A 27,095-nucleotide genomic window follows, 5' to 3' on the forward strand; every position below is an offset into this window, starting at 1 on the left:
AAAAAAGGCGGGAGCCGGACGTTAATCCGATTTAATTAGAGAAATCGGCCACACGGGGCAATAAATCGAAGTTTCTAAGAAAGCTGGGAACGTGTAGATCGAGTTCCCGCGGCAAAAAGACGAGTTCAGATTCCTCTTCAGTGCACCTTTAAGCCTGCTTGAAGCAATAATGCCAAGGATGCGTTTTTCAGTCCTGCGAACAAAGCTGAGAGTTTTCGCTTCAAAGCACCATTTTCAGCATAAACAACACTACCACCTTCAAAACGCTCACACACAAGCCACTGTTTGACCAGCGATTTTTTTTTTTCACCACAAAACACCACTTGCACTATAGAAGCAAGTTCCCGGAGATAGCATCATGCAATGGGCAAGCACCCTACGTTCAGGCTGCATGCAACGAGAGCTACCACCAAGAAAAGAAAAGGAAAACAAAAAACGGGAACGAAACCAAACGCACCCCTTGGTTTGGCGTCGAAGAGAGGCTGGCCGTGTTGGCAATAAGCTGCATCGGTACCGGCCCGGAGGATGGCGTAGAGGGCGCTGCTGATGTCAACGGGGCGCTCTGCAACTGCGCAGACGATGGTGTCAACCGTCCATCATTGGACCTCACTGGCACCCCAGGGAGAATCTTCAAGATGCGGTGCCTCTCAAAAACAGCCTCTTCTTTAGCCTGTGCAACACCCCTCGCGCGCTCACCAAGGAATTGCGGCGGCCTCCGAAAGCGCCACCACATTCCAGCCGTTACGAGACAAGCGGCCTTCGGGCTTTGCCGCTTCTGTCACCAGACTGACTTTGGCGTCTGCCTTAGGAAGCTCACTGACTTAACTTAACCCTTTGAAGGTTTTTGCCGTATATGTACGGCGGCGGTTTTCTGTCCCGCAAGGTCTTTGCGGTACGGGTACGGTTTCGATCTTCCGTTTGAAATTTTGCGCCAAAAGAACAATGCGAGCTCACTGGGGGGTGCTGCCACCTCTTAGGACTTACAAGAAGTGTTTGAATTTTGTGCTGCCTTCGTACGGAGATAAGCAGAACTTATGTCTAGCTTTAGCGCGGCGGCACAGACTGCGGCAACACCCCTTTTGTAGTTTTGGTTTCGCCGCGTGATCGCAACGGAGTCGAGTGAAATTTGAGTTTTCTTTTTGTCAGCACTATCTTGCAGGGCCTGCCGAAGTTGATTTCTATCTTTATTGGCGCTGCTCTTAGCTTGCTTATCACCGTTGCTATTCTATTCTATTGAACATTTTCCAGTTGTGAGTGATGCTGCCACCAAAGTACTGTTCCTAATTTTTTTTTACTATTTATTCTCGATTATATACATTTTGTAGATTCAAGGTCCGCAATAAAGTAATTTGACCACCTGGGAAAGTTTTCTTCAAAATAATTCGACCCTCAAAGGGCTAACAACTGGATCTGCTCACTCAAAACAATCCATGGCCAAAGCTTCTTTTTTTTTAACTCCTACACTCACACTATAGTCCCCACCTTTTAGTCGCGCAATCTTTTTGCAACAATGGTTGCTCCTACTACTACAAACTGCATTCCCATTCTCTGCAGGCACGTCCCTTAACGTTTTTCTTTCGCGCACGCGTATGTGTTCCACACGCAAGCTGCTGCTCCCTCTTTTGCAACAACTTTTGCCGCCAACGCTACAGCAGTGTGGAAGATAAAAGTGGGCGGCACATTCACCGAAGCTTTCCATCAGCTTTTAACCCCATCTCCTCCTTAAAGAAGAAATAAGAAACGAACAAATGAAATCTACGGACTAATCAATCATTCTTGCTGATCACATGACCTGGGCTCAACTCATACCAGACAGACTTCGGTCGTCATAAACCTGTACAACATGACGAGACCTGTGTGGTGTAGCCACGCGTTCGCCTAATTATTGCTAGCCCTAGATGCAACAATGCACTTCGGCGAAAGTCAGCAGAGTTTCAGCCACGGTCACCACCCCCAGCCAAGTGAAAAGTGCCTCCCTTGAGAGCACAGTAAAATGAAAACAAACAAATAATGTGTTCCTTGTCCCATGCGGTGCAGCAGTCGTACGCAAGGTAGCCAAGCAAAGGTGCGTGCATTATGGCTGATGCAGCAACAGGACAGGGAGACCCCAAAGCAAGCAGCCACCACCACAGGCTCCACCCCCCCCAAAGATCCACATCATAGATGCATCCGGAAAATTAAGCACCGTAGTCACCACAAAAAGCATACTCACAGGAAGCACTAAATGAAAAACATGCATTTAAATTCTGCGTTCGTGACAATCTCAAACGCAAGTTCAGTCACAGATTAATAATGCAAGCCAAGCTACAAGCGAGTTCGAGGCGAGACAAGGTACATAATAAAGCAGCTCTGTATGCCGGGGAAGACTCTTCACCGCGACCAATGGAACAGCGGCCAATGGAGCAATGAACCAGGTGCCCAAGGCTGACAACTATCCAACCCTTACACTACACCCCTGATGATCGGCAGGCATTAATCCCTGTCCTGGCTGAGCAACCAGGCCCTTAATCTCACGAGGACATTACTCAAAGGAGTGTTCTGCTCGACATTAGGCATACCTAAGGCACTTGCTGGCTTCACCAAGTACAAGCCTGATAATCCACTCACCTAGAGGACAGAGATGACTAAACAATTCACAAGATTCAAACTAACTAAATTATAGAATAACTAAAGCTAAGGCTGAAGGTCTTAAACGGGTGTAACATCCCAAAGAGACTCAGTCTATGAGGGACGCCGAGTGGAGGGCTTCCGATAATTTCGACCACCTAGGGTCCGTGCACTGAGATTGCACAGTACATGGGCCTCTTAACATTTCATATAAATGCCAGCGCAAAACAGCAGGACACACGACGAAGAACGAGGACACACAAGCGCTGACTTCCAACTGACGTTGAATGGGTGAAAATGGGCTTAAATACTGGTTACAAACAACAAAAGCAAAAAGAATATCTTTGGAATAAAAGAATATGTAATGGATCACCAACTAGCCCGCACCCTTACCCTACTTATTTCGCCTCCATTGAAATGTGACCGCAGCGACCGAGATCGAGCCCGTGTCTCTTCGGTCAGCAACCGAGTACCATAACCACTTAGCCACCACGGCAGCTATAGCTAAAGGATTCACACGATTAAAACTAACTCAACTACATAATAACTAAAGAATTCACAAGATTTAAATTAAACTAAAGATCAACTAAAAAATTCGCAAGATTGCCCCCTATATCCGACAACAGCTTTTCTTGGCAATGAAGAGAAGGCTATAAGGGCGGAGCATCTCTAACTGCGCCATTCTGCCAAATTGTTCAGTGCATGTGGCCGCCTGGCACATCGCTCCCCGAGCGGTGGCTTCCGATGGCTCCCCTCGATGTTGGTGTAGCCGGCACAATCTATGGAGCCTTCTTGCAACAAGGCACGCCTGGCACATCTCTTGTAATCAAGAAAACCTTTTTTTCTCCTGGACCTTGTGAAGTTGAAAGTGCGCAGCTGCGTTAGAAATACGCTTTAAGGGGGGACGAGGGCCTTAAAACTGACCTTTTTATTTGTGGCTAGAATGTCATGAAATTTTGCACACAGATGCATTTTTCTCTTCTGATTTCAAATATGTAGTCATAATTGAGCTGGTAGTCTTAAATCAAAAGTTACCTTAAATTTTAGAGTGTAATCAGGTAATTTCTTGCGCAGCTTTAATGAACTTTCTCAATGTATTTTGTTGCTTTTAATTACATGAATTGATTGCCACCAAATTCCCATAGCCGATGACATTCTTACTTTTTTGTTTAGGCCACGTATAAATAGCAATTTACAATTAGCTTAACGAGCTGCCGTGTAAAATACTGTGACCTTTTACTCTTGACATAGTATGTCAAGATGACACGCCTTTAGAGAAAAACGAAGAATGTCATCAGGTATGGGAACTCTCTGGCTATCAATTCATATAAATAAAACCAACAAAATGCAATGAGAAAGTTCATTAAAGCTGCGTAAGAAATAACCTAATCACATTCTAGACTTTGTAAGATCTAAGACCACCAGCTCAATTACGATTACATATTTGGAATCAGAAGAAAAAAATGCATCTGTGAGCAAAATTTCATCAGATTCTAGCCATAAATAAAAAAACTTAACTTTAAGACCCTCGTCCCCCTTAAATAACGAATACTGGAAGCAAAATACTATGTTTCAAAAGGAAACTAATAGCTGCGAACGGAGACAATACTCCGCTCTGTCGGAAGAGAGGCCGTGCTTGAGCTCTGTAGCTTCCGCTCCATTGCCAGAACAAACTGTCACGCAGTGCAGCCGCTGGTTCAAGCCAGCTCTGTCGCAAGAAACCACCGAGACACCAGGCATTTCGTTTCAAGCCTTTAATAACAGATGACAACTCCACAAACCGGGCTGAGAAGTTCCGCCAACTGGTCTGGGCATCGCAGCAGCAGATGACAAGAGGGTCAGTTCGTTAATTCTAGGTGAAGCAGGCAGGCAGGCAGGCACAAAACCCACCGGCAACCGCCCAGACAAGGCAAAAGAAACCTTTATGCACCTCTACCGATGCAACACTTAGTGCAAACTGTGCCAAGGCAACAAAGCCACAAGAGTGCAGCAAACCAGGGCCCTTAAGGGATAATAAATGATGATGATGATGATGAAGAGACCCAACCGGCAACAAAGCCACAAGAGTGCAGGAAGAGACCCAACAGCCCACAATGCCTCCAGCCCCACCACCGAGCAGCACTAAGCAGCAAGGAAGAAAGAGGACAAGAGGAACAGGTAGCAGGGCAGCCGTAGCAGTGGCGCATTCAAACAATTACCTGCGGGGGCATTCGTGTGACCACAGTCGTAGTACCACCGCTCGGTTGTCGAAACGCTCACCAGCTTCATGTGCTGATTCGGTTTCAAGCCCAGCTGCTGAAGGAGGGACATGTCGGACAGGAGAGGGGGCAGGGGGAGACAGGGCAAGATAGAAGGGGGAGAGAGAGAGAGAGACAACAGATGCTTCTATTTTAATTTTTCCACGCTTGGCACTTAAATTGGACATAGAACATTTACTACACTCGAATCAGTGCGAATGTACGGACGTGTGCTACGTAGAAGACGACAATGACCGGGCAGAGCAGCAGAATGGAGCCCTCGCATTTCTCAGACATACATTCGGCGAAAGACTATTTTGCTAGGCTCTGAACCTCCAGATTAGTGCCACATAGAAAAAGACGACGAGCGAGCAGTGGCACGGGAAGAAGCGCTCGCGCTTCTCTGAGATAAAATCAGCAAGACGATTTTGCTAGGCTCTGAACCTCCGGATAAATGCCGCATAGAAGATGACTGGTTTGGTTTATTGGTTTATTGGGGTTTAACGTCCCAAAGTGACTGAGGCTATGAGAGACGCCATAGTGAAGGGCTCCGGAAATTTCGACCACCTGGGGTTCTTTAACGTGCACTGACATCTCGAAGTACACGAGCCTCTAGAATTTCGCCTTCATCGAAATTCGGCCGCCACGGCCGGGATCAAACCCGCGTCTTTCGGGTCAGCAGCCGAGCACCGAAACCACTGAGACATCGGGGCAGGCGTACGTAGAAGATGACGAGCAGGCAGAGCCACAGGATTCATTCAATCGGCAAGCGACGATTTTGTCGAGGCCAGAACCACTGGATTAGCGCTTTCTGAACTAATAAACCACCGATGCCCACCTTTCCATGTCTCACACTAGCATGTTTTTCCAGCCCTGACTGCACCAGTTACGCATCTGGTGACATGCGACTCTCAGTTCAATGTACGTCAGTCCTTTAAACTTTTGACTCAACAAGGTTCGAAGCTACGAACCAACAGCAGTGGAATGCTACGCAACAAAAAAAAAAGCGCATCAATTTGTCCCTGCAACATCGAGTTCAGCCAAACTTGAGTGAGCACCTGTAATAAGTGGCGCGCATATGCATGAGCCACAAGAGGTGCACAATGTGTCTTTTATTTGTAGTGTTTGGTAGGACAACAGAAATTTCAAAAAAAAAAAAAAACACTCACCGCTGCCAGCATGGAAGCATTGGCACCGGTCACCCTCAGCTGCTGCGGCGGTGCCAGCGGCCGCACTGGTGATGTGCCACCAGAGGCGACGGTCGTGACGGTGGCGGTGCGCAACGCCGTGACCGGCACTGGTGCGGTCACGGTGGTCGCTATAGTCTTGACGCTCGATGTGGGAGGCGGCGACGGCTGTGGCTGTTTCAGGGGGGGCATGCGGACGCAGACGCCCACGGACCTCTGTGTGGGCAGCGAACCAAAAAAGGCATCCACGTGGTGCCTTTGAAACCTTCTACAGTGGACTCCCCGGGTCAAATGCATCAGCTTTGGTGGCCGAGCAACACCAGGGAGGAACAAAGGGTAAAGGGAGCGGCACTCTGCATCGCATCACTCTGTGGTGTGGCGAGAATGGCAAACGGCGCATTCAGCAAACTACTGCCACTGAACTTCACATTACCGTTCGTTTTGTTTTCAATAACTATGGGCGATATTTTAGTGTAACGAGCGCGAAAAAAATCTTTGGGTTAGGACTCACTTCAAAAACGTAGGAAAGTACTGCGTTTAAAATTATTTCATAATATATTTCATTCTAGAACTGGAATAGACAGAACCAAATATATAGCCAACCCTGATTACGTGTCTTTACATAGAGATCATTCACTTAAAGTTAAAGAATACAGGTGCCGGACTGACCTTTTTAAAATGTCTTTTTTCCCCAAAACGGTTTCGGAATGGAACAAGCTGCCTGAGGAAGTAGTGTCCATATTATCAAATGATTCATTTTCTTCCATGCTGTGACATTTTTTGTGTATAATAATTCCGTGTTCTTTCTATCTCATTGTTATCTTTTTTTTTTGTAACCACCTGCACGCGGTGGCATTTGTGTACTTTTTCTTCAACCCCCCCCCACTGTAATGCCAGACAATGGCGCTGTGGGTATGATGATAAATAAATAAATAAATAAATAAAAATACATGGCATAACCAATGGTCAGTTTCTTCCAGTCAACGCAAAATAACACCCACCAATAACCTCCCCTGAATACTCACTGGACTAAGAGCAGCGGCAGCAACAGCGGAAGACTCTCCCCCCCCCCCCCCCCCCCCCCAACAATGGCCGAGTCACTCACCCGGCCGTGGGGAGCGTTGGCGCACTTCTGCTGCTCGCAGATGAACTCGTTGAGCTGGCGCTGCAGCTGGTAGGAACGCCGGCGCCACCGCTCCAGGGCACTGTGCAGCGCGTCGCACTTCTTCTCCATGGGCTTGAGCACAGCGTCCCCGTGCAGCTCGAGGCAGCTGCGGGCGCGTCTCAGCACATACTGCTCCAGCTGCTTGCGGCTCACCATCACCAGGTCGCGCCCCGAGGCGGACACGGCATCCCCCGCAGCATGCGCCACCGCGTTGTTCGCACCCGAGTCGCCACCGCCACCTAAGATCTCCACCTCCAAGCCGTCCCCTTCAGTGCAAGAAGAGAAGCGGGACAGACGAAAAGTTTCGCACGTTTCGGTGACTTTACCTCGGCGCGTGTCAACCAGTCTTTATTATAGTTAGCAGGTTTGTTAGCCGTGTACAGCCTTTGTCAAAAGTAACCAGGCTGCACGTTTCTCTTCTCAGTCGTATATTAACCCTTAATCTGCCACTCCCGAGATAACTCAGGCTACCAGATATGCACACCCCCTGCCTCTCCCGAGTTAACTCGTTTTGGATCTTTAACTCACCCCCTGCCGCTCCCAACAATACTCGCGTAAAAATAAACGATGCAAACATGTAGCGCCATCTATGGAGAGACGCTATAAACTCTTAGATCTTGTAGGGTAAATTTTACACAACAGATAGCGCGCATATTTCGACATCCGTCACATCCAAGTCGCTTCGTTTTGGCTTCCGCACAGGACCCATGTGAGGCAATGTGCCACACTCGTCCGCACTTTGACAGACGAAGAAATTCAAAATTGCTTGTGAATTCGGAGTCCAATGATAATGAGAACGAGGAAGGAGCTACCTAAGTGCCTTGTCGAGTGATGACAGCGATGAAGTCCCGCTAGCACCGAAAAATCCGCGTAAGAAGAGGAAATCCTACAGGCCAGATTGGTGCTGGAAGATTTGATTCATTGCAACTAATATCTATAAGATTTTCCTGAATAAACATGTCTACATGTCCTGCAGAGCATTTTAGTGCGTTACTAGCAGAAAATTTCCAGGAAACTAACATGCAAGAAAAACCCGGCAGGGTGTGTGCAGGTGTGAGTAAAAAAACCTGGCAGTGAAAGGGTTAAAGCTATTATGACAGCCCTCAAGCTCTAAATCTGCCGCCGCGGTGGCTAAGTGGCTATGGTGCTCGGCTGCTGTCCCAAAAGACGCGGGTTCAATCCCGGCCACGGCGGCTGCAATTTCTTTGGAGGAGACATTCTAGAGGCCCGTGTACTGTGCGATGTCAGTGCACGTTAAAGAACCCCAGGTGGTCGAAATTTCCGGAGCCCTTCACTACGGCGTCCCTCATAGCCTCAGTCGCTTTGGGACGTTAAACCCCATAAACTAAACTAAACTAAATCTCTCTATGGTAAGAGGAACCCCTGTTCTCACCTTCAAAGAACTTTCTGATCTTTAGGGAAGCTGTGAGGGCTCTGTTATACGAATGAGAAGCAAATCATTGAGCCTGGTTACTTTTGACAAAGACTGTACAGTACCCCCAGAGTACGTCACACAGGGGAGGCATAAGAATTAGATGCTGGTTGGTTGGTTTATGGGGTTTAACATCCCAAAGCGACTAAAGGCAATGGGAGACGCCGTACTAAGGGGGGGCAATTAGGCAATTAAGGGGGGGGAATTAGATGCAATAATGCATCTAATTCTGCCGCCGCGCAATAATGCAGGAACCGGTAGAACACGAAAGGAAACGCTGCACAATAGGCGTACCACTTTCAACGTTTCAAAAAAAAATGCACTGAAACGTACACAGACAAGAAATTGTCGCAGTACAGATCTGAATTTCCGCAAAACATTTCAGGTTAACAAATTATCGGGGAGCTGTTCTACAACCTTGACAGTTTTTTGAAAAGTCATCATGTTACCTCACTATAAAAAGATCCCTAAATCATTTTTAAGATGTGTGGGCCCAGTTACAGTTGTGTGAAGTGAAATTAGCTTAATATCGTGAAACCAGCAACAAAGCCGTCAACTTGCTCACCAGCGCCGTTTCTTGCTTAGCTCAATGGCTTGCATTTTGTAACACATACTACAGTGCATAGTTGTTATCATGTAAACACATCAGACAAAGTTTCAGTGCATGGGAGCAGTCTAATCTTAGAAGGGAACATAGTGAATGTCATGTTCATTGCGGTGCAGCGCAGATTGCTTACATTGCATGGAGAAAGCTCGTTAGCATGAGAAGTCTGTTCACTGAGTGCCTGAAGCCCGGCTACTTGTGTGAAACAGGATAGTGAGCACAGAATACAAGCCAACCGCCTCCACTATCATCTGATAAGAAGTGCTTTTCTCTTGATGTCTAACCTAATATACCATATTTGAAATGTACGACAGTTTCATTTGTTCTTAACGTTGTTTTCCCATTTACCACTTCTGTTGCCCCTGGTTGCTTTTTTTTTTTTCTCATGTTCGTGTTTCGCTTTTTTTTCCCTGTATTTTCGTGTCTGATGTTATTTTAACTCCGTTTTGTATAAATTTCGTGTTCCTTTCTTGTATTTGACTTGTACCGCGTTCTTGTACCGATATTACGGTTTTTTCCATCTGTATATACCTTTTTTTTCGATTTGCCCCCCTCACCCAATGCTCTTCGGGGCCTGTGAGGGACTAATAAATAAATAAATAAATAAATATAAACAAGCGTAAGGGCCCGTACACGAGTGCGGCCCTTACACGCATTTATGCAGTAGCTCCCATATAACTGAAGGCCAATCAAATTCTTACGGGTCATTACAGGTCACTTTCTGCATTTTTTGGTTTCGACTGAAATCGAGCGGTAGCCAAAGACCTGCCATCTGGAGCTACATTAATTATAGTGTTGTTGAAGTAGATCATCATATGAAAAACGTTATTGTACAAGCACCATAATTATGAAGTATAGTTAGGTGACATTATGCCTCACAAAATTTAAATTGTTTGCCTCAGCCAAACAAAAACCAGCATAGTTCCACCGTTCAGTTCTTTCTGAATTCAACGGTATAAGCTTAACTAAAACTGCACCACAAAAACATTAAAAAAATCTTCCACAAGGCTAGTCATGTTGGCAAAGAATACCAAGCTGAGAAAATCGCATTTGAAGTGCATGCGCCAGCCACTCGGACGTCGTTGCAGAGGCCTAAAAAAAACAGTGGAATGCAGACATTCCAAAAATATTTCCATTAGCGAGTAATATCAGGTAGTGGGAAGGGGCCCAGCTTTTAAAGAAAACCAGGATGGCCATCGGGGACGCGGTCGTGGGAAGTGACGGGCACAAAGTCCTGCTGCATTTCGCTACCGAAATCGCTACTTCTGGGCTTTGTAGGCACGAAATATATAGATATTTTTGTAGCTGGAGGTCGAATTTAGACCCTGAAACTTTTTAGGCAGGAAGTTCAGAGTGCATTGATCCCGAATATGCCATTTTTGCAAAATTGAAATTTTCATATTTTTTAACACTTCAAGAGCCAAGTCTCCCCTCAATGTCCCAAACTGACATTAAAGAGGGTTTTCTCCTCCCCAAAGTGAAAAACTCCAGATAATGTGGACCACCTGGGGTTCTTTAACGTGCAATGACATCGCACAGCACACGGGCCTCTAGAATTTCGCCCCCATCGAAATGCAACTGCCGCGGCCAGGATCAAACACGTGACTTTTGGGTCAGCTGCCAATCACAAACATTAGATTTCTAAGTAAATTTTCGATCTTTCCTGCAAAGCGCATGCTCCGATCTTTTAATTGCGACGGGGTGTTTTGGCAGCCTGAAGAAATGACCACAATCCAGGTCATCGTTGCGATACCCGCTACTGCACCCCGGTGCAAAGCAGGTCGGCATGGAGAGGCCTGATGTCACGAAATACAAAAAAAAATGAAACCGAGAAGCAGACGACGCACAGCGGTGGACGCGAGCACGTTTAGCCAAGGTGCAGCAACAACTACAGCATAAGCCGCAGCCAGTGAGCGGTAACGAGGGAACAAGGCCTGACCGCAGCACCACTAGTTCGCGCGACCACCACCAGGGGACACCTCTCCAGGAGGAGCTGAGCATGGTGGCAATTGCCACCACCCCGTTTCAAAGGGGGCGCTCCTATCCATCCATCCATCTGTGAAACTGAGTTTGTTCTAGGAACGCTGGTACGAGGAAAGGAGCAAACACTCACCACCATCGCCAGCGTCGAGCTTTAACCGCTTGGCCTTCCCAGGTTCAATGTCGACGTTCAAGGCCCGCTTGAGGTCCGCCAGAATGACACGGCCACCACTGGTCACCAGCTGCTTCAGAGGCTTGTAGCGTGTGGACTTGTCTTTCTCCTCTTCCGTGGGCGCCGCTTCGTCGGGGTCCTCCTTTTTCACGCCGGACGCCGGTACTGCAGGGTCCGCTTTTCCTGAAGCGGATGCGTTGGAAGACACCGGACACCACTCCATCCAAGTCTCGTTCTTTAATAAAATGTCACCGTTTGCCTCCCTTTTTTAAGCCCTGTTCACATTCATTTGGCAGCAAAACATGCATTTAAGGATTGATGAGGGTCTCAAAACCAACTTTTTTATTTATGGCTAGAATCTCTTAAAATTTTGCACACGTGTTTTTCCCATCTGATTCCAAATATGCAATTGTAATTGACCTGGTGGTCTTAAATCTTAAGAAGTCTAGAATGTAATTAGGTAATTGCTTACGCAGCTTTAACAAACTTTCTCATTGCATTTTGTTGCTTTTATTTACATGAATTGATAGCCAGAGAGTTCCCATACCCAGAGACATCCTTCGTTTTTCTCTAAAGGTATGTCATCCTGATATACTAAGTCTAGAGTAAAAAGGTCACAACAGTATTTCAGACTACAACTCATTAAGGTAATCGTAAATTGCTATTTATATGTGGCTTGAACAAAAAAGTAAGAATGTCATCGGGTATGGGAATTCTCTCGCTATCAATTCATGTAATTAAAAGCAACAAAATGCAATGAGAAGGTTCATTAAACCTGCGTAAGAAATTACCTAATTACATTCTTGACTTTAAGGGGGGACACTGGTCTTGAAAAAAAATTTCTTATTAATGAAGTCACAGTTATGAAATCTTCACAGCATATGTATTTTTGTGTGCTGATTCTAAATATGTCATATAATTTCATGTAAAACAATTCCTTGAGCACTTATGTACTTTTTATGCTAGTATTTTGCGGAGAGTTTTGAAGAAAATTTGCTGCGGGAAACTCGCTGAAATGTATGCCATTGGGTTCTCTTGACACCAAGGAATACAATAAGGGTGACATTGTCTTCCTGCCTATCATAGAACTTGAGTTATAGAGTTTTGAAGTTGTCGCTTCAGAAATGAGAAGGAAAGTGTGTGTATTTCTGTTGATGAAGTGGCAGCTTCAGTACCCTATTACTCAAGTTCTATGAGAGCCAGAATAATAATTTTACCCTTATTGTATTCCTTGGTGTCAAGAGAAAACAATGGCATGCATTTCAGCGAGTTTCCTGCAGCAAATTTTCATCAAAACTCTCCGCAAAATACTTGCATAGAAAGTGCATAAGTGCTCAAGGAATTGTTTTACATGAAATTGAATGACATATCTAGAATCAGCGCACAAAAATACATGTGCCCTGAAAATTTGATAACTATGACTAAATTAATAAAAATTTTGTTTTCAAGACCAGTGTCCCCCCTTAAGTTTCCAATCAGTGGAGCTCAAGGAGGGGAGGCACGCGTGCCCACAGCCACCGTGCGAGAAAGGTGAACTGTGGACCCTGAGACAACCGGCTGGAATCCAGCGGATGGCAGTGCAGTCCAGCCTCCGAGATCTGCAGCCAAAGAAGTACCTCCCATCATCACAGTTTGTTATCGAGAAAACTTGCGATGTTGACGGCCACGTTTTGTTTCATGGTCTTTTCTAGCTTTTACAAAAATTCTGTTTTCGGTGAAGGTTAGGCGGGGGCCGTAACAAGTTCGTACAAGGGAACTTCACTGCGTCCTCAATGTCCTTTTAAGTTTAGGCAAAAGAGGAGCCTTCACAACAATATTGCTGGCACAGCAGACAGCTTGCAGTATGTGCAAGTCTTCACTGCAGCAATCACGCCTAAATAAATAAAGCTAAAACCAAGACCACTCCTTAGAAGATAATGCGCATAAATGAGTTTACAGAGCGTCTCATTTTATTCAGTACAAATCTGGTGTAGAATGAACGGTTTGAAAATATTAAGTAATATCCCCAAATACAGTAGACTCGTGACAGTTCAAACTCTCTTAATTTGCACTTTCAGTTATTGCAAACAAATTTCAAAGTTCTAAATGGTCAGATACATTTTCAATGCATTTTATAACTACAATTTACAGGGTTTAACTTCCCAAAGTGGCACAGGCTATGAGCTTATGGCTTATGTGGGTACAATGTCTCAAAGCAACTCCGGCTATGAGGGACACATTTAGTGGAGGCCTCCGGATAATTTTGACCACCTCGGGTTCTTCAACGTGCACTGACATCTACAACCCATAGGTCTCTAGCATTTTACCCCAAAGAAATGAAACCGTCGCGGCCAGAATCGAACCCGTGTCTATCGGGTCAGCAGCCGAGCGTCATAACCACCGAGCCACCGCAGCGGCTTCAATGCGTTTTAAAGCCGCTTAATTTGTACCACAGTTTTGCATGATTCGCTTAATTGGAACTTTCTGTCAGGCTCCACCGCTCCCGGCGCATGACAAGAGTGTTGGCCAACGTCGGATACACCAGTCAGATTTGCGGCGCAGTTCAATCTGAAAGTTTGGTCCCTCCAACGGATCAACTCGGACATGATCCAAAGGGGGCCGTGTAGAGGTCCTGTCAGCACTTCATGCAATCAGAGGCATCCATCATGATGTAGTTTCGTTTTCCGAGCTTCACTACCAACCCACGGTGATGGCAGCTATCGACCGCACATCATCAAGACTAGCTGTCTGAGCCCTCTTGCATGTCATTTCAGATGTTGAATTAGTGTGTCGTTGGCCTCTTAATGCAAAAGCATTACTAGTCCCATTACAAGAAAAGCTGGCGGCCTGTGTTAGTGTTTGTACTCACCGATGGTACAGGAAATCCCAGCGATGGCAAGTTTCATATTCATACCAAACCAAGCCACCTAAATTCTAACATGCATGTGTTATCAGAAGGGTTTTTCCGGAAACAAGTGCCCATTAGAATCCAGTAAACACAATAAATGCTGCTCAGGCTAGTCCCCATTCGAATATTTAACCCAAAACAAATGTGATGAGATTACACACCACACACCAAGAGGTACCGCGGGAAAACCAATAAAACCCACAAAGTTTTCATACTTGAACCCCCCCCCCAAGGTAGGGAAAGCATACAGCTTCACTCACCATCACCATTGAAAAGAGGCTTCTTCTCTTTCTTGCCCATGTCAAGCTCTCCCCTTTCTGGCGTGTCCCTGACTTCCGGCTCTGCATGCAAGATGAGATCGAGTAAAACAAAAGAAAATGCCCCTCAAAGTCCGGCAAGAGTCCAGCTTAGCTGTCTCCATATCTCTCCTCTGTAATAAGAGAGATGTAGGACAAAATGATTAAGAAAGCATTAACACTAACTAGACTGGCTCTTCTATTGAACAATGGCTGCAAAGGGATACTTCAATTAGGTAGAAAGAAAACGATATTAGCCTGGTGGAGAAATGCTTTACACGACAGCAGTAACTTAGTTAAAACAATTACCAACCTTGCCATAAAGCAGCTGCCCTTTGGTTAACGACTCCTGCATATGTATTACTTCTTTCATTGCTGTGTTGTGTTGTGTCGAGTTTAATGGCACATAGGCAGCTAAGGCCATCATGCGCCAAGCACAAGGTATAGGAAATGTTTTCTGCGGGATTTAATAAAAATGTGGAACGTGATCAGTGGTGTAAAGGGACTAAAAAGTTTAACTACCTAGTAATAACGGAGAAGACGAGATTTAGAGATGGCTAACGGTAGAAGCTTTAAAAAAAGGTCAGGTAGCCTCAGCGGCCATCCTTGGCTGGGCAAGGATGTCGAGGATCCCAACCAATCAAATAAAAGCCTCAGCCTTCTTCTCAAGAATGAGAAAGTGCCTGAGGTGTATCAGTAGCAAGGCGAGCCAGTGGACAATATTTAGAGTTTTTCAAGTACGCCTGATTCTTTTAAAAAGCTACAAATAGAAGGTATGTTAACAATGGCATTATCATCTAAGAGTAGTGCTGGATGAAAAGGAATGCATATATTATAAAACTGACTAAAGTACTTTTTTCTTAGTTTTTCATATTTCACACAAGAGAATAAAATATGGTTAACCGTAAGTTCACCTCCACATTCTTCGCAAACAAGTTTGTCTTGTTTTGTTAGCAGGAAGTTGTGCGTAACAACTCCTGCGTATGTATTACTTCTTTCATTGCTGGTCACTAATTTTGCGCTCGATTAGTTTTGTCCCCGACTATGTAATGCATATACCAAGAAGAGGGCCCCATCCAGAATAAAACCCTCCCAGATGATGGATTCAAAATTAAACATCCAATCATGTACAGTGATCTCAACTTTAAATGCAGTTCCTTCCTTTCACATCAACTAAAGTTGCACCCACATTAAAGTGAAGAAACGCGCCATATGATGAGGCTGCCGAGCTGCTCCAAAAATAACACTGTTACACAGACTAAAACAAGTCACAATTTCTGAGCGAATTAGTATCTTTGAGCAACATTTCAAAACACTGTCCACAACAGCTATTGTAACAATAGCACCACACTGGAGAGACTGCCAAGCCGCATTCAAACATAACCACCATGCACTACTCCTTTGAGTGTGCAACACAACACAGATTTGCAACAGGTTGGTAACTGCTGTTACAAAAGGACTAAAATCTACCTAACTGCAAATCTTACGTGACAACAGCTGCCAACCATAAGTGACCAGTAGCAAGGCTATGTGACAGCAGTCACCAACCAATTTTCCCGACGTTCGACACCTTAGTCATTCACACAGCTATACATGGAACCATCCGTGACACCAAAGTTATTACAGAGGGAGTCTCAGACTGCTTGACCATTCCCGCCTATTTACCATCCCCTTCAATTCAAAAAAATTTGTCGGTGAACATCACTCTCGCTAGTTCATCACTACAGCCAAGCCAAAAAGGGAAGATAATCATATTCTGTTCACATCTGATTCCGGCCACACCGTACATCCAAAACATGTCACGTGCCCACTAAGGTGCAGTGAAGATGACTGCAGGTTCATCATGATCATCATTAACGGTAGCCTAACTATGCTCCCCTTCAGGACGAAGGCCTCACCCACCAATCTCCAATTAGACCTATCCTGTGCTGCCTCCTCAGTCTATCTTCTAGAAGAATCCACACTGCTACCCTCACAAACCGTCAGTTATAGGTATTTTGCATTACATGCTCTGCACATATCCATTTCCTCTTACAGACCAGCCCACAATAAGCATAGTCACCCCTCCCCACACCTCCAAAGAACTCTCCAAAGACTCACTCCGGTCTGTCAGCATCGTCACAGCGACCACCTGAACATCGTCGCTACTGCTGCTGAATGACTTCTCTGCAGGCTCCTCCGAGGGGTCCTCTGAGGGGTCCTCCGCAGGGTCCTCCACAGATTCCTCCATAGCTTCCTTCATAGTTTCCTCCATAGTTTCCTCGACAGATTCCTCCACAGTTTCCTCCGCCGGTTCCTCCCTGACCTCCTCATCCATGTCCTCTGTGCTCACTGTGGATCCCTCAAGTGCCCCTGGGCTTTCGGGCTTCTCTGGGTCCTCTATACTCTTGGTCTCATCACCATTCTCAACCTCTTCCTCCTCGTCCGGAACCATCAACACCGCGTCTTCTTCGTCATCTTTTGCCTTCTTCTCGTCAGAGGCCTCCTCCTTTCCCCCTTCGTCCCCTGGCTTTTCCTCGGCTTCGGCTTTGTCTCCATCTTCACAGACAGGTGGCGCACTCTCACCACCCCCTTCCTCCTCGCCCCCAGACGCCTTGTCGGCCTCTGGTGCGTTGGGCGACGAGGTGCAAGCTGGCATTTCTTCAACTCCAGCGACCTCTGCTGCTGCCGACTCCTTTACCCTGCGTTTTCAGAATTAATACGCATTAAACCGCGAAAGAGCTTCCCGGCTCGGAAACCTTTTCTCGAAACGTCCACTCTGGTTGATGCGTGTGGCCCTCGAGTAAGGCTAATTGCAGGACGCGGCAGTTTGAAAACCACTTCTTTTGGGGCCTTAACATGACCTGAGAGCGGACTTACTTTATAGTAATCACTTGACTTCAATGGCACGGGGACAGCTTGGCCAAAGAGTGCCCTGGCTAACACGTTCTGGTCTGTAGCGAGGTGGGGTCGGCGACCCATTCTCGCCAGCATTTCACCCCCAAGGAAGTCCAGCACCAGTTCAAGGAAAAGCTTGCACCGAACTTAAGACTGCCGAGTACTCAGAGGCACCAGAGACTGAACCCTGCATCTCCCACAAGCAAGGCAGATGCTCAAACCACTAGCCTACCCTTGCAGTTGAGACGAGGCTCACTAACCTACCAATGTAATGAATGGTAGCAACAGTAACCAACTGTAGCAACAATAACAACCGATACTAACAAAAGGCAACAGTAACAGGCAACCCAAAAGCAAGCAGGTATGAGGCATGAACAGGGATACAGGCACGTCAACTATGTCAGCAGTTGAGATGCATGTACACAATTGCCTTGAACTTGCCAATAACACAATGGGTGCCAACCATGGTCACTGCTGTATTTCATGCCTTCCCAGTCAGTCAAAAGTACTTGTCACAAAATCATCCACGGCACACTTAAATATGCGCGTATTACCAATACAGCAAGCAAAGCACTGTTTTAAGTCTCTTCTGCTTGCATACGTGCTTATAGCGGAGAACTTTTTCCTCATGGAGCTTTCAGGTTCATCAGTCTCACGCAGACACTCCAAAAATTTGATGCACAAACGATAACAATTAAAAAATAAAGAACTGGAGCCAAAGGGCCAAGTATTTAAGCAACTGAATCTTTAAAACGAGATGGATGGAAAATAAAAATAATCAAGTTGAAATGAAGTCCCTGAGGCAGACAGCCTGTCAGCTCTTCCTTAAGGGACCCTGGTTTTGAAAAGAAAATTTTATTAATCTAGATATAGTAATGAAATTTTCAGGCCACATGTATTTTTGTGTGCTGATTTTAGATATGTCATTTAATTTCGTGTTAAACAATTCCTTCAGCACTTGAGCAATTTTTATGCAAGTATTTTGGGAAAAGTTTTGAAGAAAATTTGCTGCAGGAAACTCGCTGAAGTGCATGCCATTGGGTTCTTTTGACACCAAGGAATGCAATAAGGGCAAATGTGTCTTCCTGCTTATCATAGAATTCGAGTTATAGGGTACTGAAGCTGCCCCTTCAGAGACAGGAATGCACACTTTTCTTCTCATTTTTGAAGCGACAACTTCAAAACTCTATAACTCAAGTTCCATGATAGCCAGGATGATAATTTTACCTTTATTGCATTCCTAGGTGTCAAGAGAACCCAATGGCATGCATTTCAGCGAGTTTCCTGCAGCAAATTTTCTGCAAAACTTTTCCCAAAATACTTGCATAAAAATTGCTCAAGTGCTGAAGGAATTGTTTAACACGAAATTAAATGACATATCTAGAATCAGCGCACAAAAGTACATGTGGCCTGAAAATTTCATAATTGTGACTTCATTAATAAAATTTTTTTTTTCAAGACCAGGGTCCCCCCTTAAAAAAGCCTATGGATCACTTACTCCTGGTCTCCAGCGTCTTCAGTGCTGTTGTTCCGGTCGGCATTTTCCTCCTCATTTTCCTTTGCCTCGTCCAGGATGAGGAAGTCATCGTCGAACTCGCTGGACGCGTTGAGACCCTTGGCCTCCATCTCCTCTTCTTCCTCGGTCCGGTGCAGAATCCGGTCGACCTCCCCCGTTGGCGAGACCACGCGACTGTCGGCGACGGGAACGACCAACTCGGCGGCAACCTCGCCGTCCCTAACACCATCCATGCCTAGGCAGCGCTTGCCACTAGGGCACTTCACACCGTAGTAGTTGTAGCGCTAGATGCATGTAGCCGCAGCGCAAGACGGAGCGTGTGTGGGGTTTCATCGAATGACAACTGTTGAGGAAAAAAAAGGGGGGGGAACAGAGAATTTAATGCTTAGAAGTGCCCAGGATACAAAGCTGTGCACCAAGTGAAACCCCGGCCTCCGCTTTGGAGACAACCAGGACAGAATGGTATACGAGCCCCAAATAATCTCCCCACATTTTCTCCATGGGAAAAAGTGCGCAAGACATTAGCACACATAAATCACCACCAGGAATTAGTTATATTGATTTTAATGGCGCAAAAGCAACTGAGGCTATGATGCGCCAAACACAAGGTTAGAGTTTTTGTTAAAGGTGAAGCTTTTTATACTTAAGAGTTTGTTTAAAATGCTGGCTTCCTTGAGAAACCTAAAAATACATCAGAAGACCACCAGTGCTCGATCACCTAAATGTAACATGGGGTGTAACGGGATGCTTTCCCTGTAAAATGTGAAATATTTCTTTCTTAGCTTTTTTCTAGTTTTATACATGAAATTAAAATGTGGTTCACTGTGAGTTCAGCACCACACATGCCTGGTAAACAGTTCACCCCTGAATATTTTCCCCTGGTGAGTCGGTTTCAGTTTCAACAACAAACCAGCGCCGATGGTGTAAAAAGTTCAGAGTTAAGGTCGTGCGAGACATAAAAAAATGCAATACAATCACTGCTTCATCATTTAAATTCACTCTGGTTTGGTTTGGTCTATGGGGTTTAACGTCCCAAAGCGACTCAGGCTATGAGAGACGCCGTAGTGAAGGGCTCTGGAGATTTCGACCACCTGGGGTTCTTTAGAGTGCACTGACATCGCACAGTACACGGGCCTCTAGAATTTCGCCTCCATCGAAATTCGACCACCGCGGCCTGGATCGAAATCGCATCTTTCGGGTCAGCATAAATTCACTCTAACAGTTAATTACATCATCCCGCCTCATGAGCTGGAATGACAACAAACAAGCAGCTATGACATCACTGTTTCTGCACAGACCACAGTGACCTGAACTTAAATATTGACGTACGGAGACACCTTTTGACCATTGAAACTGAAGTAACATGAAAGGAGAAATTCGAGCATAAATTACATACCAGGCACAAGTTTATTCCAAATGGCAATTTACCTATACTAATTTCTTCTGCACGATTGCAAAGAAAGAACACACAACCAAACTTTGGTGTCCATACTCCTTTAAAGTGTAATGCCCAAACATTGAAAATGTTGGATAAAAGTTATGACCGTTACGGATTTCATCAGCCCTGACCCTTTCGTTGCAAAAATGTAAAACACTGGGCAATTTAGTTTAAAAAAATGATTATGTCACATTAAATGCAGCTAATTAAAACTGTTCCTCAATGTCCAAAGACGACAAAACTATGTACCAATGCGCAGGCACATCAAGTAACAGGATCAAAATTCAAACGTCCTCCATCGCCTACCAATGCAGAATCATCACAACAGAAACAGCAGGCCATTTCACAATTGGGGTTAGCTCTCACACAGTTTATCTTTCAGTAGGCAGATCCTGAATTTCCAGCAGTTAAAACAACAGCCTTGCATTACTAAATATTTTGGTGAAAGCCTCTTCAGCAATTACGTTACCAACTCAAGTAGTCCTGCAAGTAGAAACAAAGCTCATTCACATTTTTACACCATGTACCGCAGGTGATACAACGGGTACTATATAGTTAAGGTATATAGTTAGACTTCATCCACACTGTTTCATGCCTTTATTAAACCTCACGAGCCGAGCCAGTGTGAGCCTTACTTTGCACCTATGGGCAAAAAGAAATGCCAAATCACTAGTGCACCTTTGATGCTCACATGTCAGTCACTGCCTCAGAATTAGCACCACTGCCAAGAGTACTACTGTACACACATGCACATACACATCAATGGCTTAAGTAGTTAAACTGAACATCTTAAATATATTGCTCATACCAGATTTTCGCATACTGACAACCACAGATACATAGCCAGAAAAAAATCACTTGTTTGACATTTTTGTGGCAAAACATTCTCCACCAGCAGTGGGCTTTTAGACACTGAACTGTAACATTGAGCACCTTTTATTCAGGAAAACAATTCCCATCTTATAAAAAGCAGTACATAAATATGAGCAATACTACAGCAACTTTTATTCTTGCTTGTCATGAATTAAATTTTGGGAAAAAAATTATGTGTACATAAATATATGTTCTACTTTTTGAATTCAAGTTTTCACCACAACAATCTTTTCCGCATTCTCTCTTCCTTGAAAATGCTGCCAATATCCAGTAGATACTGTTCAAGGCAACTGGTGCCCTTAACTAGGGCTAACAGAATAAAAAGAACATCTTAAGAAATACTAGTTCACAACTTTTTCCTTTGTTACACCGGTCATGCTACACAACCACACAACCTGTTTCCGGCCTTAAAAATCATAGTAGTCAGCACATCATAAAATGGGTTGAATTTTAGCACAACCCATTTCAAAAATTACACGCAATTTCGCTCCATTTTACTGTTGCTATAACAAAGCATTCCCACGTGGATGTTTCAACAGCTGGTATGAGAGAGAGAGGCAAAAAGTGAGCTCCTTTCAACAATAGCACACCCACACAAAAGCAGCAATTGTTGCTCCATGCAAACGAGCATCAACCTCACACCAAAACCTTATTAGTGTGGTTAAAAAGAAGTTCTTGAAAACCCACAAGGACAACGAGCCTGTACTATATCTCATACTTCAAACTACATTTAAAAACTACAAGCAAAATTAGGCTGTCTGAATGACATACCTAACAGTAACAGTACCAACCACAGCGATAAAATCTACAATACAATATCAATGCTCTGCCTTTCTTTAGTTTTTTTTTTCTACTCTAACACACATGCACACACATGCAACTCATTCTGTTCAAAGCTCAATGCACTTTTCAAACTACACAAAGCTAGACACAAACCACATGTAAGCAAAATTCAACCAAGCCTAAACTCAAGATGCACAGCCAAAAGGTCCACGCAATCCTAGCTGCAAATTTGGAGAGTAATAAAGCCACCATTTTTTTTTTCTTCCTAAAACCAATGTTGGACTTTTTCTTCTTTGATGCTATTCTATTCACTGCTGGGGCACACTGTACACAGACCGAGACCTACCCTTGTGTATGGTGTTCAAAAAGTCTACCCATCTCGCAATTCAAGTCAACTCCAAAACACAAAACTAAAGTAAAGCACTATCTGCAGTGTATGCTGAGGTTCTAGCGTAAAGTGCAACATGATGAACTATAAAAAAAAAAGTGCAACGGTTCGCCTAGAACATTTCTACCATGGTACCACAGATATACAAGCACGTCTACTGCTAACTTTCTGCAGCCTAAAGACAAGGTTATCAACACATGCAAAAACAAAGAGTGCAAAATAATACAAGTTTTTCATATCTCTAAGTACCTGTGCAAATCAAATGCAGGTCAGTGTCATCTACAAGCAGAAAAATTCCATCCCTTGCTACAGCTCAGATTTTTATTTTCACATTTGTGCCAGCAACTTCTGAACGTTCTTCAAACTACTTCTGAACAAAATTCAGAACTTTTCTGAACTGAGAGCCCTGAGAAAGCCACGCCTGATCTGGATCCTTTACTGAAGCTGGACAAACTCACGAAGAGAAAAACTTGCTAAATATGGTATAGTTCCATGCCCCTACTCAGGCCAGCTGATATCCTCTATATAGTACCATTCAGTAGCCTAACAATGCAGCAAGGTCGTCTGAAGCAATTCCTAGGAGAAATATTGCAGTGATGGACGCTGAACTGTTTTAAATCTGACGAATTACAACTCTATACTGTGCGATCAAATCTCAGAAGAAGTGAATTTTTGAATTTCGTCCCCTCTACTGACCTACCCAGCAAGCCAACAGTGAAACACACAGTATGAACGCAAAAGTTTTTGCAAGGGACAGATGAAATACCAGCATTTAGAACAGCAGCAGTAGTGAGGTTTGGCCCATTTAGTGGACGTTGCTTCCAATGGGTCCTCTTCTATTGGTATTTTTGTGTGGTGTTGCTGTTTTACTTGAAAAACCCTAAACATTTTGCACTACCACAACAATGCACCACAATGGTTATGGCAGATCCCAGTGAATATATCACAATAAATAAATCTCAGTAATGAATGATAGCAGACTTTATCTGAACAGTACAGGCTGTTCATGATGTATTACAGAGCAATCAAATAGATGTAGGTAGCATTAAACTGACTTTTCTGTCTGGCATGACAGGCCACTGCAATAGTAGTTTCTGCAAGCCATAGCATCTAATATGAGTTACTATAAATATGAGTTACAATAATTTGTTTTCTTTCAAGTGCATGATAACCTAGCTACCAAACCCCTATAAAGCAATATTTCTGGCAAGTTAATATTCCCATGCGCGCAAAAATGAAACAAGTGGCCGCCGTGCTTCCATATCTCGCAGAAGCTAACAACTTTATCTCCTGATCAACTACGATAAAAAAAAAATTATCGCTGTTGGTCAGGAGTAGCTATCGCGCGATTCGGGTTTTCGCCACTCTGTTCGAGACTATGCCACACGCGCGACGGGCGTCAGGACCACGGTCCGGACGCATCGCATCGCACCGCCACCTCAAGTTGAAAGTTGGGAACGAGCCTGCTCAAGTTCTGCTCGCCTCCACTGAACAGAAACGCACTGCCGAGCGTTCATTATGACCATAAGCCCCACCGGTCCTGACTCCCGAATTTTGGAGTGCGGCAGATTAAAAATTAATTACAAGTTATTCGTGAATCGACTCACATGTCAGTTCCGCACGACAATTGGGATCAGCAGCATGTCAAAGCGCAAAGTCAAATGCCTGCCACAAAAACAGCCGTTTCAACGGCACGCTAACGTGAACGTGTAGACGCCAGAGCCGGAGACGTCCCGCCAAACCGCGGGCGCCCACGACCAGGAATCGACGAAAGCGGCGCTGGCGCTGACCACCGGCGAACTCCCATTCCGCGCGGCAGCGGTGAATGTTTCACCACCGCTAACGCCATCTAGCTTCAGGGTGGAGCTGAGTCGAGCATCGGCAGCACTCGGGTTTCACAAACCAACGCCGAAACAGCCGAGCATCCGCGACACGCAACACGAGAACAGCAGCACCGGCAAACACAGACCACCGCCGACAAGGAAACCCACATTTGCATAGCAAGATTTAGGCTTAGCTGAAAAAAAACCTGGCGGTCTATGCAGGAAACAGCATAGCACGCAAACGCGCCGCCGCGTCGCGCTGCTAACAAAACAACAAAAGGCCACCTCAATCATCACACTTCATGAAGCTGCGAGTAAAATACGTACCTCAGCTTCCCGTGAAGTGCAGGAGTTCCCGACAGTTCGCTATTCTTGCATAACGCGCGATTAATGCAATGTTCGTAACAACGCGATAACGGACAGAGATTTCGCACAGTAGAAACGCTTAGCGCTTAGTTACAAGAGGAGACAACGACTATCCCACAATTCATTGCTCGACGAAGTCCCGGATGAAGTGGGACCAATCACCGGCTCCAACGCTGTGCGCAGGCGCCGGCCAATCGAGTTTTGTCTACGTCATCGGCAGGAACCAATGACGTTTTCGTCAAAGAGGGCCCGTATACCAAAGTGCGCAAACCTGCTCGGTCGCCAGTTTGTGTGACACTGTTCCACCACGCGCGCGTCTGCGCTAAGTCGCGAGCAGAAATCTCCTTTCACGCTGAGAGAGTCGCTAGTCCTCAAGCTCGCGTTTGCGATCTCTTTATCACCTTGCTGTACATGCTTATCAAATTTGTGCAGTTGATTTGCTCGGTTGACTCCCTCCCGAACTTTTCTGAAGTGCGTTCACAGGTGCGCCCCATACCCTTCGTATAATTCGTGCAGGGCACAACCAGCTTTCAATGATTTCATCAAGTGTGTGCGTTATCTGACACTGGTGGAAGACACGGGAATGCCTGATAAGATCCTGAAAATAACATTATTCCCTTCTCACTCCTGATCAGAGCAGCGTGCTCTGGGTAGCTCTTCCCGTACATATATACGAGTGAGCCAGCAGGCCAACGCTTCAGGATCATATACCGATATAAAATTTCATATCGTTGCTTCGTTTGCTCCGCGAACAACGAAGCTCGCAAAGCGTCTCCACTAGGGAAAACGCGCCATGGAGGGGCTGATGCGTAGAGTCGCGGGAGCGGCCTCCCGGACAACCAAACTTGGACCGCCTCCTGCGGTCACGTGACTTGACGTCACAGCGACTGCGCATGCGTGAATGCGTTCAGTGTGAAACTGCACATCCTCGGCTGCGCCGGCAGCGCTTGCGACCGGCGCCAACTATCGCAGCCTCTGCCGCCCAGCGCCATAAAGTAGAAAACGAAGAGCGAATAAAGAGAACGGTTGCACGCATTTTTTTTTTATTACGCCAGCTGATTAAGCGCGCGCAGCAGCGAAATTGCGCACCGTGCTTCACGCGTTAGGCTTGCGAGTTAGACCCGTGCAATGCTCAGTTCACGGTATACGTACGCTGCGCATGTTATGAAGACTCTCATAAAAAGCATATATACTGAAGCGTTGCGCCCAGCTGTAGTTAATGGCAAAGTGCAGGCTGCATTGGCGTCGGCGAAGGCGCGTACGCTCAATCCACACCAACGTTTTGTCGTTCCGTTTTGGTTTCCTGCATTCCAACTGCTTTTCATTGCATTCGTTAACAGCGAACTAACATACTGGTACCCCAGGTATCCAACCTTTTCTGTCAGCCATCCACATACCTCATCCAAATGCCAACATATCATCATCGCAATAAGTTCATGATAAACATTCGTTCACATTCTTTCCTAACTACAATCAGCATGCCGACACGTGTTTGAGGTCGTCCAGTTGGCTTGGCGCTAATGCGGGCCCCCAAACGAAGACTACACCAAGTTTGTTTTTTTTTTAAATATTATTAAAGCTTGGTCATGTGGCGAAGCTCGGCTACAAAATCGGGCAACCTTTTGTTACATCCATGGAGCTAGCCACCCTAATAATAGAATAACCTTCTTCCTAGCCATATTTTCACGAAGAATGGATGGATGGATGGATGGATGGATGGATGGATGGATAGGAGCGCCCCCTTTGAAACGGGGTGGTGGCAATTGCCACCATGCTCAGAAATCAGTCGATGAACCCGCCACCTATGGATCATAAAAGACAATGTTAGCACAATGCTAGCGCCATCTTGTCCTTATCTTGCCCTTCTTTTTTTTTAAGAAAAAGGTGCAAAAAGTACAAAACTTTAAAACGTTAAGTTAGTCTTCATTTTTTTTTTAATCTCGTGTGCGTAGAACGCTTTGCATCGTAAAGTCATAAGCATAAATAGTTATCCTCACTATCACAGATGTCGCTGAAGTCAGCCAACTGGAGGATAGAAACTTTATGATAATCTGAAGCAAAAGTGATACAAAGCTATTGGTTGGTACAAAATATTTTCATTCGCCATGGGTGATAGTTACTCAGCAGCCTTTAAATCTGCCTTTAAAAAAAGAGAAAGCGGAACAAACTCAGCGTTGTTAAAACCGAAACCGAAACTAATTCAAAGGCATCTAAAAGCATCGCTGTAATGATGGTAATGACGTCGGTATGTAAATATCGCGTGCCGTCATGCTTGGAGGAAGGAAAAATTTTCCTTCTTCCATGTGCTTGTTGTATACGTAATGACGGTGTAAAGAACGCAGAGAGGTAGTGTTACGAAGTTTTTAAAAATCGAGGCCCTTCCGAGGAGACACCGGCGTATTCGGGTAGTGCGTGCTGTTACCGCCGTTACGAATGGCCCATCGACAAGCCCGATAGACCACGA

General features: G+C 45.2%; 1 pseudogene across 1 annotated transcript in view; it reads right to left on the reverse strand.

Moving 5' to 3' along the window:
- LOC149348459 (uncharacterized) overlaps window positions 1-24,859 on the reverse strand; it is a 51,241-nt pseudogene extending 26,382 nt beyond the window's left edge. The window contains exons 1-9 of the transcript XR_016292749.1: window positions 24,593-24,859; window positions 18,943-19,303; window positions 16,668-17,248; window positions 14,532-14,612; window positions 11,346-11,567; window positions 7,137-7,462; window positions 6,014-6,247; window positions 4,806-4,902; window positions 458-670 (exon numbers count right to left, since the gene is read on the reverse strand). The product of XR_016292749.1 is annotated as an uncharacterized LOC149348459 (transcript). The remainder of the gene's footprint in view (window positions 1-457; window positions 671-4,805; window positions 4,903-6,013; window positions 6,248-7,136; window positions 7,463-11,345; window positions 11,568-14,531; window positions 14,613-16,667; window positions 17,249-18,942; window positions 19,304-24,592) is intronic.
- Window positions 24,860-27,095: the final 2,236 nt, after the last annotated feature.

The sequence above is a fragment of the Amblyomma mixtum genome, chromosome 4 (assembly GCF_055824585.1).
Source record: "Amblyomma mixtum isolate Tamu chromosome 4, ASM5582458v1, whole genome shotgun sequence".
Classification (NCBI taxonomy): Eukaryota; Metazoa; Arthropoda; class Arachnida; order Ixodida; family Ixodidae; genus Amblyomma; species Amblyomma mixtum.